Genomic DNA, 10,543 nt, shown 5'->3' with positions numbered 1-10,543 from the left:
GTAGATTACAGATATATAATTTTTTTTCCTGTGGGACATCCGGTTCGTCCGGAAATCGGGTATGAAAGTCCGGGAATTTTGAGTACGCCGAGTGAAAAATACAGGTTTTTCGAATATAAATCTTTTATTTATAAAGCTAGGTAAAAGTTTTTTATATCATTTTCTTCGTCTCAGTGAGACAAAGAATTATATCTAATCAGATTTATTGTAACTTAAAAAATAAAAATTTTATGGACTTATTTAATGTAATTTTGGACTTAGAAATTTTTCACGCGTTTGAAAAACATACTCATAAGGGTATAAATTTTTTATTTATAGAGCTAGGTAAAACTTTTTTATATCATTTTCTTCGTCTCATTGAGACAAAGAATTATATCTAATCAGATTTATTTTATCTTGAAAAATAAAAAAGTTACCTCCAAAAAACCTTTAAAATTAAGTTCTCCCATACCAAAAAAAGTTATAACTAAGTTATAACTAAAGTATAACTTAGTTATACCTAGCCTGTGAGGTACAAAAAAGTTATAACTAAAATGTAACTTTTTTGGACTTTGTCATTTTCATGTATAACTAAAATGTAACTTTTTGGACTTAGCCATTTTCATGTGTAACTAAAACATAACTTTTCTGGACTTTGTCATTTTCATGTATAACTAAAATGTAACTTTTTGGACTTAGCCATTTTCATGTGTAACTAAAACATAACTTTTCTGGACTTTGTCATTTTCATGTATAACTAAAATGTAACTTTTCTGAACTTGGCCATTTTCAAGCATAACCAGTATAAATTTAAAAGTTTTGGGAGTTATTTAATGGATACTGCTTGACACCGACTTTTTTTTTCAAAACATTATAACTAAGTGTTAATTTGAATGAATTTAATTTGATCATGTTCAAAATGTGTTTTTTTTTTCAAACACTGCAGCAGAAAACATTTGTCAATTCCTGAACAATATTATTGTTTACTACCAGTGATCAACTTCTCATTCATAATAAATATGCTGTCCACAGCCATGTCAAGTTCAACAGAAGGGATGTGAAATAAAATCTTGTAAATTACATCTATAAATGAGAATATCTCTCTCTCTCTCTCTCTCTCTCTCTCTCTCTCTCTCTCTCTCTCTCTCTCTCTCTCTGGTGTTTGAGGGTGTGTACACATGTCATGTGTGTGTAATAAATATTATTGCCTATATAAATTGATATTTGTCATGTAAGTTTCAACTAAAGTTGAGAATAATTAATTTCTCTATCTCTTTCCCTCTCTCTCTCTCTCTCTCTCTCTCTTGGAAAATACGTATTTATCATGTTTATTAAGACCCTGATGAGACATAATATTTGTCTTGTAAATAATGCACTTACATCTGAATTAGTTGGGAATGAGTATATTTCATCATTCTGGGGAAATATAATTAAATGTACTGCAAGAGATATAAACAGTATGAAATGTAATCTCATAAAGTCATGTGAATTTTGCACGGATTCTTCGTGTAAATTTCCCTATTGTTTTCTGTGAGACAGGTGTTTGTACTAGGTGACCTTTGTGGCCAACACATCGTAAATATTTCAGCTTGGGTATTACACAATCTCTGAAAGGTGCAATTCTACACAGGTTGTTTGAAATCTGAAGAAAATCAGTCGTAATATGGGTGGCTAAAAAGATAAACAGCACAGAGTATGTACATGCATGTTCATGTTGAACAGATATTACGATGTTGTGAATAAAGACTGCCAGTTATATTAAGATTTAATGAGAGGACTAGTACGTGTAGATTTTATTGTTTGCATAATTAAATAACCAAGTTATAATAGTTATTTTCACAAATAAACAAATATTAAATTCAAAATGGCGGCATAAAAAAATGGCGGCCCCCGATGTCCGTTTTGTTGATACTAAGATAAATTCAAAATTCTAACACCAACTGGTATTTAAATTTTTAATTAAGTTTCAAAATTACACAATTAGGTTTATTTGCATTTAAAATAAATTATTTATGAATTTTTTTTTTCGATCACGTGACGTGTTTGAGTTCTTTGATTGGTCAACAACAGAGCGCGGATTTTTCCATGGACGATTTGAATGTTTGGATGTTGAAAGTGTTGATAGAAAAAAGGAGATAATACCAGTTGGTAAGGCGATATTTAAGCTAACATTTTATTGATTTTGGTAAAGTATACTTAGTACCTCTGGAATAACGTTCCAAAAAGAAGAAATATTGTGAATGAACAAAATTCTAGGCGTGTGAATCTTAGATTTCTTGTTTGTTTTGTTTGGTATGTCAGAATGACAAAGACTGAAGTAAACAAATTGATAGTATTTGAAACGCATAATATTTTTCAGCATTTAGTATATTAATAAAATATGTTGTTCTCTGTCATATTTATTCCCACAATTGTTTATAGATTCCCTGAACTGTTAAAATACATTGTGAAGCCTTATGTAGACATCAGCATGATCATAACATGATCTAACTGCAAGCAGCAACGTTAATTAATGCAATGAAATGAATAATTTAACATTTTTTTTTTATAAAGCAGAATATTGGTATATGATTCAATGAGCTGAATCTGTCCTGACCTGGAGTACATGAAATTCTTCAAAATATGACATGTTTTATTAAGGTAAAGTATATTTTTTTTCATTTCAAAATTCAATAAATCTTTCAATCTAAAACTAATTCCTGTAAGTAAAGATCTTAATATCAATTCTCTGTAATTATCAAACAATATCAAAAATGCTTGGCCACGCTACATTTTCAATTTCTATGAAACTTTTTGTGTGTACTCACATTGTCATATCATTAATGGTTTTATAGTTTTTTATTTCAAAAAATGTCTCGTTGCCATGGTAACGGCACCTATTGTTTCCCCTGTAAATTCTTCCTAAAATTTGACCAAAAAAACGTGATTTTGTAGCTTTTACTGAATAAAAATGAGCTTAAAAGAAACAAGAGAATGGGAAAATCTACTTCTGTTTCAAAACTACCATTATTCCTCTCTAGTATAACAACATAATTTTTTAAAAACTGTAATTCTACATAATGGCTTAACAACGCTTAGCTTTGGGGATTTTGGCATTTTGCCAAATTGAGAAAATTGCCATTTTAGACCCTTTTTCAAAGCGATTTTTTAATACTTTGCACACTGATTTGAAATTCAGGAAACAGTGCATTGTATAGATGGTACATAAGTTAGTTTAAACACATTAAAATATTTATGGGACACTTAAATTTTTTTTTAAAAAAGCTGATGAAAAATTACCCAAAATCTGCAAAATTTCCGTATTTTAAGGAACATATGCACATTTCATTAAGTTCATATAGAAAAGAAATGTTCCTTTCTACCTGTTTTGATGTCATTTACAGTAAAATTAGTCCATATCTAGGAGAAGTGTCATGTAAAAATATTCACATCCCATTTCCAAGAGCATTAATACATGTAAATATGTTCTTAGATAGGAGAACTGTGAACACCTGCACAAAATGCCCCCCCCCCTTTCCGTAAAATTGACAATTTTGAAGTACATGTAGACTAACCAGGGCATGTTTCAAGTTTCCTGAAACTATCTCCTTAGATTGAAACTAATATGAAATAAAATTTTCCCTATCTATTCTCTATTACTATGGAAACAGGAATGCAAGATTTGTTACCATGGAGACAGGAATACCAGATTTTTAACAAAAATGGCTGCGTTTAACATAACAATATTCCCAAAACTACACTTATTAACTCTTTTATAGAACATGTGTAATGAGTTAAATGTAAATGTGAACTAAATTTTTGGGCATCTTAAATTTGCATCTTTATGATGTTGCAAAAATATAATGCATTTTGTAATGCTATGTCAAATAATTGCAAAACCTTGTGGCTTTTACTTTTTCAAGATTTGGTCAAACTTGAAAAATTCTGAAATGAAACTAAAACAAGCAGGACATTCATAATATTTTACTCATTTCAACTTGTTACTTTGTATAATTATTTATTAAATTCATGGGCAACTGCAAACCACAGATACTTTGAATGAAGTCAAAAATTTACCCCCCCCCCTTTCTGATTTTTTCATTAAAACTTATGAAACACTGCTTTAAACTTGAGAAAAATTACATTGGTTTAAAAAAAAATCACATCCTCTTGGGTAAGTTATCTTGGATTTAAACATAAATATCCAACAATGGAAAACTGTAAACATAGTGTTTGGCATATAATTAATAATTAGGTTTGCAATGGATCTTTTGTATTCTGTAAAGTCAGTTGAAACAATGCCCCCCCCCCCATGAGACACTGTCCCCCACAAGTATCATTTTAAGGAAATTCTTCCTTTTATTTTACTAGGTTCCTGCCAACATCTCATCACACCAACTATATCAACCTCCTTTTCTTTTTTTTCACATGTAAATATAAATTCTGAAAACAAGAGAACTTTTTGTTTCTTTATTTTTTATATATGCAACATTTAGAGTACATTTATTCTCAACTACGGTACATATCATTAGATTTACATGACAAATTCTACTGTTTCTGCTGCTCTGAAAATCTTGACTCTGATTTTTCAATTTTAGAGTTTTAGTTGGTCAGGCATGTACCAGTAATGACCTACATTGACATACGCAAGTAACACTGATAATTAGTTAATGAGAATTATGCTGAGTTGAGTTTCTTTTTTTTTTTGGCAAGGTACAGGATAAAGCTTGATAAGTTCTAAAACATATTGTTATACAACATAAGATTTGAGGATGCCATCACATAATATGATAAACATGTTCCTATTATATTTGAACTTTGACATCTCAAACACTGATATCTTGAAGACAGTGGGTACAAGTATGTTGAAGTAGGTTGGAATTCAGCTTTCACTTGCCTGGTTTCAAACCTAAAATATGGCATCCCTTCTCAACCTGCAATGGTAAATAATTCCTGCACTTTCCAATATACTAGTACACTGATTTCAAGCTAATTAAATGTGTATGTAATCCTTTAGAAAGTTGTTTTCTTTATTCTAGTATAATAATTCTTCTGTTACTGGACAGGTATTAAATTTTGTTTAAAAAAAAAGAAAGAAATAAGCAAGGTTTAAATTTAGATATAAAACTGAAATATTTTTTAACAATTTAAGGACAGATGATACAAACAAACTTTTGTGAAAGAATTTGAAAATAACAACTTGGGTCATGTTTAAATCAGTAAAATTAGTAACTTTCCTCACGACAAGTACTTTTTAATTCATATTTGCATAAAATTGGAATTTGAAGTGAAAAATATTTGTATAGATTAATAAGGATAGTTTCAAGAGGGCAGACTTTTGAACATCACAGAAGGTTTACAATTTCTTAATATTCTAGAAATTTATTAATACATCATTAATTTGCAATTAAATTATGCCAAAAAATAAATACCAATCCAGGCATCCATTTTTTGTTTGTATCATCTGTCCTTAATTTACTTTCATATTTTAAGAATGGTTACCTTGAAAAGAACAAAATCTAGGCTGTCCGCTTTCTTGCAGAATGCACTTGAACTTCAGTCATGGCCTATTTGGTCCTGTTTTGGTTTACTGGTCTTACTTTTTCTTTATTCATCTTATATGGTAAATCCTTTGATGAAAAAATGATGAAAATAATTATTTTCCTAGGAACATGATCAAAAGGAAAATTCATTTCATTCATACACAGACATGTTCATGTGTGTGATCATCTTACCAGTGGTGAATATTTGCCTGAGTATCAATTAATTTGTTTAGAATATTATAAAACATGGTCAGTGTGTACAAAACAAATATCATTATAAATCAGAGGTGAATATTCTACATGAACATGTATATAGTTTTATTATACCCTCCGCTTGAAAAGTGGTAGGGTATACTGTAATCGGTATGTCCGTCTAACTGTACGTCCATCTGTCTGTACGTCCGTCTGTCTGTTACGCTTTAGGGTACCCATCTCTTATTATCCACAACTCCTCTTATACCACTGCAATGAGTGAAATTTAAAGAACCTTTCACAGAATCTTTATTACATATTGTCATTGTGCACCTCCTATTTTACTTTTTGATTTGACACATATTTTGGGTTTCCCGGCCACAGTAAAACATGGATTTGTCATCAGTTATAACCATAGAATAGAATATTAGAATAGAATATTTATTCAACCAATTTGGGCCCACAGTGGAGCATACAGAACAGTGTCCAAAATCATCACAGTTATACATATACAAAACAGAACAAAACAAACATAGTATAATGAACAGAGAGTTAGTTATCTTCTTTTAGGATGTATAGAATGTACATTATAAGTGGCCTATGTATAATATCTGCAATATGCCTATATTGAACTATGTTGTTTTCTCTTATTAAAATTTGCATTTAAGAGTTGGCATAATAAAACAACAAACTCAGAATCTTCATTTGACATAATCCATGTAAACAGGTCAATATTGTTAAGCAGTATCAAATTAGGAAAGGTTTTAAAGATTTTATCTAAAAACTCTCTTCTTGAGTCATTATAAAGTGAACATTCTAGCAAAAAATGTAATTCATCCTCAGTTGGACTTGAGGTGCAGTAACGACAGATTCTCTCACACCTGGGAAGAATTTCATTTTTACCACATTTATTAATTTTCCTTTCATATCTACCCGTCTCCACCCTTAAACAATGATTACTAATTCTGAATTTTGTGAGAATTACCCGATTGTCTCGGTTTTTCATATTCAAGTATTTTTCAAAATAAAAAGACCTTTTATACTTAAAATATGTATTTAATTTACCAAAGCCTTCCAAATAATTGGTACGAATATCGTTCCAAATGTTTAAAAAACTATTACTGAGTTGTCTTTTCATGTACAATTTAAATTTGTTTTCACTTAGTTTTTTACAAAGGGACAAATTAATATTAAGTTTTTCACTGTAGAATAATATACTGGAGTACCAATCACTGTTGATGATGTTTGATTTGCACTCATTGAGAGCTGCTTTCAGTAGGTTAGATGATGTATGTTCTAGTCTATACCAGTACATGAATATTTGCTTTAACATGTCTATATATAATGGGTACCTCCCTAGTTCAGAATAGATTCCTACATTTGTACAAGATTTAGATACACCCATAATGTATTTACAGAATTTCATATTGAGTTTTTCAGCTTCCCAATCTTTAAATATATCAAAAAGAGGGATATTTTTCCTTTTCGGAGTAACATTAATAATGCTCCAGTTCTCACAGCCATATAAAGCTATAGGTTTAATACAGTGATCAAATATATGTAAAAATGTTTTTAAGGAGGGGTTAGCATTTTTCACATCCCTATAGAATTTAAAGCATGCCTTTAAACTTTTCTGATACAGTTGTTTTTTGGCTTCAGTAAACTTTCCATTGTTTTCAAGAGTTATCCCTAAATATTTATATTGTTTTACACATTCTATAATGTCATTACCAAGTTGGAATGCTTCCTTCAGTAATTTACCAGAGTTATTAAAAATTATTACCTTTGTTTTTTTTATGTTTACTTCTAGACACCACTCACTACAGTAATCATGGAGAAGATTGAGTTTACATTGAAGATCTGATTTTGAATTGGACAATAAAACAAGGTCATCTGCATACAGGAGACATGAAATCATTTCTTTATCTAGAGTAACAGAAACAGAATTATGATCCAAAATACTTGGGAGGTCATTTATAAAGAGTTTAAACAAATTTGGACTAAGGACATCCCCTTGTCTGACCCCAACCCCAGATGTGAAAAAATCTGTCATTTTATCATTTACTTTCACACATAATCTATCATTCTTATACATAGATTTTAAAATTCTGTAAAAATATCCATTTATATCCTTTGATTGCAGTTTATACATAATGCCAACATGAATAACTTTATCAAAAGCCTTTCGAAAATCAACAAAACAAGCATATAATTTCTTATCACCAGTCTTGAGATATTTGTTGAGTAAACATTTTAACACAAATATATGATCTGAAGTGCGAGATTTCTTGGAGAACCCTATCTGTGATTTATGAATAGTATCATTTTCCAGCAAAAAAATGTCAAGTCTATTATTCAATATTAAGTTAAATAATTTTCCAATACTATTGTTAATAGCTATGCTAAAGCTAACCATATGGGAGGCAGGGGGTATCATTTAGTGAGCTCAATGTTCACAGTACCTTTAGTTAAATTTTGTTTTAACACTTATACATATGTACAAGTGTACATATATATATTTTTACTGTTTGCTATTTGAAAAGATAATTATTATTCACACAAAATTGAACTATAGATTATAGAGTACCGGTACTTCACAGATGAATGAAAGAGTCTATATAAACAAAAATAACTCAATATTTCCAGTGCATTCTTAACCTAGATCTATTTTGTCATTACATATAGTACAGTTTTGGATATATATAATAAATTTAAAGTTTAAAAGATAGAAGCTTTTAAATAAAACAATGACATCAAAACAAACATGCTGTTTTCCTATTTTCTGCTTAGGAACATCACATGACCATATTTTGCTGATATATATAGAATACTATTTAAAAAAACTTATCTACGTTATGCTTGTGCTCACACATTATAAACGTTTGATGCACTTTTTTTACAGAAACAAATTAAACTTGCTCTAGTTAATATTTTAACAACACAATTCTGTAAAATATGTGCCTAATGCCAATAAAGAATTGAAATAATTAAATAGGATAAACAATGAATGAAAACTGACAGAAGTAGAAATTTATTTTATAAAGATAAATAATGTTTACTTAAAAGTCTCTCTCAGCACATCATAAAAAGTAAAGCTACTGAATGGCACAGATTTTACACATGTACAATCTCTATATAGACATTTATATTTCGGGGGGTGGGGTGGGGGGGTCAGCTGTATCAGCAAGTGATGTTTATATGCTTCAAATTCATTTTTATTAATAAAAATAATTAATTCATTGGTCAGAAAGTCAAACTGTCAAAAGGTATAGTTCGCTTGATTTGATAAGGACCACTGACCACTACCGGTAAAACAACTGTGTATTGTAAGGCAAATAAAATTAAGAAAATATGCATTTGTTAATCTTGATATTTTTGTAATGCTCAGTATATACATAAATTTACCTTCTGTCTTCATTGTTTAAGATGTCTAGCCTTCTTTTCTTCTTCCAGACTGTAAAACTTTGATGAGATCTTTCGCCACAAAATGTTCATTGCTGTTTACTAAATACACATTGTACCTCCAAACGTTAGAGAGTAGTTCAAGGGAAGTAATTAGGAAGCAAAAAATGCTTCAAAATGTAAAAAAAAGTAATCTTTACCTTTGAATTCCTTTTACATCTTTGAGTCTCCCACCAATATTTTACATATTTTGAAATAATCAAATATCAGCCTTTCATAAGTAATTATTACTAAATTTGTAATCAGTGTGCCTTTTTTGTATTAAGCCTCCCAAAACTCCACTAAACCAATCACATATCTGATGTGTTTTAATATGTAAAATGGCCATTTACTATTGAGAGATTAAATTAAAACTACAGATATAATTACTTTAATCTGTAGTATTAAATTTAAATAATGAAAACATAATAAGTTATCCCTTTTCATTTCTGGACACAGTTTTTCTTGATAAGTACAAGTTTTTCAAAATTAACGAAATTGAGAATTTTGCACCCCGTTTCTATGGCAACCAAGGGTCTATTTCATAAACCCACTTTAGATTTTACAATTAATGACATAGCTGTTTAAAATTATTATAAAAAAATCAAAATGTTTTTCTATGCGTGGCCAACCAATTTTGATAATTACAGAGAATTGATATTATATTAGTCTTGTATTTTCCATGTTATGGATGAATTAATGAATTTGAATGAATTGATATGGAAGAATGATTTCAATTTGATATGCAAATGAGTGCTGGAAATATACTATCTAAATATCTATAATCTAAATTTTGAACCTTTACAATTTTTTGCAGAATTGAAGAAAAGGTTAAAATTGCAAGCATATTTCGACGAAAACTTAGCCGACTACCAGTCACGCTGCCCTCCAGCCAAGACGTCTGACCAGCTAAAATGAGGGACGCAGACCATCAGCCAAGTCCCTCCACCGGCTCGGCTGACTACTAGTGTGGCCTGTCAAGTCCCTCGGCCAGCTCGGCTGACTACCAGTGCGGCCTTTCAAGGGATGACCAAGTCCATCAACTAGCTCAGCTGAATACCAGTGCAGCCAGTCATTGAACAACTACGTCCATTAACTAGATTGGCTCACTACCGGAGCTGCTTTTCAAGGGATGGTCAAGTCCGTCAACTAACTTAACCTACTACCAGTGCAGCCTGTCATTGAACAACCAAGTCCATCAACTAGATAGGCTAACTACTGGAGCGGCTTTTCAAGGGATGATCAAGTCCGTCAACTAACTTAACCTACTACCAGTGCGGCATGTCAAGAGATGGCCAAGTTCGTCAACTAGCTCGGCTTACTACCAGTACGGCCTGTCAAGGGACGGTTAAGACTGTTGACTAACTTGGCCTTCTACCAGTGCGGCTTGTCAAAGGACGGTTAAGTCC

General features: G+C 30.7%; 1 long non-coding RNA gene across 1 annotated transcript; it reads right to left on the bottom strand.

Annotated features, from left to right (window-relative positions):
- Nucleotides 1-4,414: 4,414 nt before the first annotated feature.
- LOC134264766 (uncharacterized) lies at nucleotides 4,415-9,227 on the bottom strand. The gene is made up of 3 exons (XR_009991613.1): nucleotides 9,099-9,227; nucleotides 5,461-5,588; nucleotides 4,415-4,892 (listed from the first exon to the last, which is right to left on the bottom strand). It is a non-coding gene; the product is annotated as an uncharacterized LOC134264766 (long non-coding RNA).
- Between the last annotated feature and the right edge of the window lie 1,316 nt (nucleotides 9,228-10,543).

The sequence above is a fragment of the Saccostrea cucullata genome, unplaced genomic scaffold (assembly GCF_032062105.1).
Source record: "Saccostrea cucullata isolate Sc308-1 unplaced genomic scaffold, CSIRO_AGI_Scuc_v1 ctg15369, whole genome shotgun sequence".
Taxonomy (NCBI): domain Eukaryota; kingdom Metazoa; phylum Mollusca; class Bivalvia; order Ostreida; family Ostreidae; genus Saccostrea; species Saccostrea cuccullata.
The sequence above is the reverse complement of the archived record's forward strand: the minus strand, read 5'-3'. Positions and strand labels throughout refer to the sequence as shown.